Source organism: Rhagoletis zephyria, unplaced genomic scaffold (genome assembly GCF_001687245.7).
Source record: "Rhagoletis zephyria isolate East Lansing unplaced genomic scaffold, Rhagoletis_zephyria_1.1 Rzeph_scaffold_00564, whole genome shotgun sequence".
Taxonomy (NCBI): Eukaryota; Metazoa; Arthropoda; class Insecta; order Diptera; family Tephritidae; genus Rhagoletis; species Rhagoletis zephyria.
This window is the reverse complement of record NW_016157648.1, coordinates 109,059-112,119: the sequence shown is the minus strand read 5'-3', so window position 1 is coordinate 112,119 and position 3,061 is coordinate 109,059. Positions and strand designations below refer to the sequence as shown.

The following is a 3,061-nucleotide window of genomic DNA, read 5'->3' as shown; positions in this document are numbered from 1 at the left end:
GTTTTCGTATTTCTGGAAATTACCGTTATATGGGAAGTGGGCGTGGTTAAAGTCCGATTTCGCCCATTTTCAATACCAACCTACCTTGGATTAAGGGAAACCTACATACAAAATTTCGTTGAGATATCTCAATTTTTGCTCGAGTTATCGTGTATACGGACGGACGGACAGACGGACAGACATGGCTTAAACGATTTCTTTTTTCATCCTGATCATTTATGTATACATTTGTCAAACAACCGTTATGTGAACAAAATTAATATACCCTTGTGCACAAGTGCGCTCGGGTATAAAAATATGTTTGTTATCCAACATCTTCTTTACTGCGAGAAATGATAATGACTTTTATAAGTATGACTTAAAAAATAAAAGACAGTGACTCATTTATATTGATGACTTTTATAAGTAAAAGTCACTGACTGATATTTATTGATGATTTTTATAAATAAAAATCTTCAATAACTATCATCTAAAACATATAATATACAAATCAAAAATAACTTTTATTTGTAGATTATTTAAATAGAAATCAAAAATAATTGTTATTTCGGATTTATAAAATAAAAATCAGAAATAATTGTTATTTATTTTAAATGTTTGCATAAAAATTGCAAATAAAAATTTATTTTCAAATTTGATTCTGGCCGAAAAAAGAAATCGATTGGTATGTATCACTTAGTTGTAGAACATTTCCTTCATAGTGAATTTTTCAATGACAGTTTTCATCAATAACTGTTATGTTTGGTCCCTGTTTACATCCTTTACTGTCTTTTCTACATCCTTTCTGTTCCTTTGTTAGTATATTATTTTGTGTGAGGTGTTTGTCGATGTTTCTACTTATTGCTGATGAGATAATTTTATAGAGAGTTGGTAGGCAGGTTATAGGTCTATAGTTGGCTGGATTGGTTGTTTGTGCATTTTTTGGTTTTATAAATCTTTTACCTGTCGCTTGGCAATTTATGTGGGGTTTCAAACATTTCATTTATGAGAGTTGTTAGACGTTGATGTGTAGAGGTGAATCGTTTGTACCAAAAGTTGTGTATGTGATCGATCCCAGGGCACCTCCAATTATGCATTTTTTAATAACTTCAGTTAAATCTTGTGTGGTAACTATGTATTGTTGTTGTGGTTCTAGGTTTGTTTGTCGTTTTTCTTCTTCCATTATCCCGTTTTCGTTATTATTGTGGTGTGTGGGTACGGACCATATCCCTTCCCAGTATTTGGTGACTTCTTCAGTTGTCGGCGGTTCGGCAGGGGTTTTGGATGAGTCGTTAGTTTTCTATAGAATACTTTTTCATTAGTTGTAAAATTTATGTTGTCTATTTTCCTTCGGTTCGATGTTTTATATCTTTTGACCCTGGCTGAATAAACTCTTAGTTTCAGTTTTCGTGTGTCTAATATCCCTTCTATTGACTCTTCACTGTTAGATATGATTTGGTTTATGTGGTTGATTATGTTGATGTGTTGATGTGTTAGTCGTGCTATATCTTTTCTTATGTTGTGCATTTTTTTTTTTTGTTTCTAGCCGCGTTTGTATGGATGTCTTCTAATGTTGAGTCAATGTGCACCTGCGTGGGGAGTATATGGTTGGTTATTATATTTAGTATGTTTGTTGTACCCTTTCTCATTATCAATTTTGGGATTGATGGTCTGGTCACTGGGTTTGTCCCTTCCCATTTGATTCTGTTTGTCGCTATTTCATTTCTTATTTTTTCTAGTAGTTCATCGTTTGGGTTGTTGTTCGTTACAGAAGGTGGGTGGATGTTTCCATCGGGTGCTTCTGAGCTATTGTTGTTTTCCGCGGATATTTCTGGTTCTGTATTGTTTTGTGTGGGTGTATTGTTATGATGAGGTAAATGTTGGGTTTCTTCAGTAATTTGCCTCGTGTTTAGTTCCTGGGTAGTTTCTTCTTTTATTGTCTGTATTTCTATGTTGTTTAGTCTATTGTTGGTTACTATGGCTTGTTTTTGGTCTGCCAGTCTTTGTGGTGGTACTTCAGTGTATTGGGAGTAGATTTGTTTAAATAGACGGTAAAGTTCTTCTCTATACCCTATTTTTATGGTTTCCAATTTTGTGGTTTTGAAATAACAACGCAAAACATCTATATTCATTTGGTTTGTCCACACCATGCGTTGCCGGGGCTTTCCAGCTTTGGTGGTCGTAGATTGATCTACGAAGACACGTCCGGCTGATGTCCTTGGGCTATCCTGTTCGGTATCTGGGTCGAGCTGCAGTATCCCGCGTCGTCCTGGATCATTACGACGCTCGTCCGAGGCTTGGTTTCTTGTTTCTGGAACCATCTCTAATGTGAGATGCCCATGCGGTTTTATTATCATTTTTATTTTTATTTTTTTTCGTAGCAGAGGGAAATGCTTTATGCCCTGGCCGGGGGCGCTGGTCTCTATACTACCTTCCCCGAGTGTGGGACTCCAACCGAAGCGTGTTGGGCTACCCACTAAAGCCCAAACTCCCACCGCCCGCGCAAGAATCACGGATCTGGCACCGCAATTCTGCATGTCTTCAGATGCAGGAGCGCGCTTCTCTCTCTCGCAACTGCTTCCCACTTTTCTGCACTGGAGATCATTACCCCAACTATGTTATTCGGAGTTATGTCTCCGTGTCTTTCTTCCAACATTCTGCGCGAAATCAAGAAGTTTTCGCAGGTGAAGAATGTGTGGTACACGTTATCTTCGACGTTTCCACAGTCCACCCTTCCCATTCTGTGAATATATTCTCGGAAGTAACCATGACCGGTGAGGAATTGCGTCAGGTAGAAATCGACTTCCCCATGTGGTCTGTTCAGCCATGTTTGAAGGTTGGCTATCAGGGAGTGCGTCCACCGACCTTTTGTGCTCGCGTTCCAGTTTTGTTGTCACTGCTGGATCAGTTGCTCGCGCGCCCTTGCCGCGGCAGCTGCTCGACCTATCTCGGCACTGAGATTGTAAATCTCTTTTCGCTCGTAAGCAAGTAGCTCAATTGGCATGACGCCAGAAATAACTAGAACCGCGTCCGCGGACACTGTACGGTATGCAGAAGCAATGCGTAGTGCCCCTCTGCGCTG

General features: G+C 39.1%; 1 protein-coding gene and 1 long non-coding RNA gene across 2 annotated transcripts in view; one reads left to right on the top strand and one right to left on the bottom strand.

Moving 5' to 3' along the window:
* The window catches only part of LOC108360392 (sodium- and chloride-dependent GABA transporter 1-like), a 125,986-nt gene that overhangs the window by 53,685 nt on the left and 69,240 nt on the right, over positions 1-3,061 (top strand). The window lies entirely within an intron of this gene.
* Positions 2,354-3,061, bottom strand: part of LOC108360393 (uncharacterized) — a 10,772-nt gene continuing 10,064 nt past the window's right edge. The window contains exon 2 of the long non-coding RNA XR_001847098.1: positions 2,354-2,410. This is a non-coding gene — a long non-coding RNA (uncharacterized LOC108360393). The remainder of the gene's footprint in view (positions 2,411-3,061) is intronic.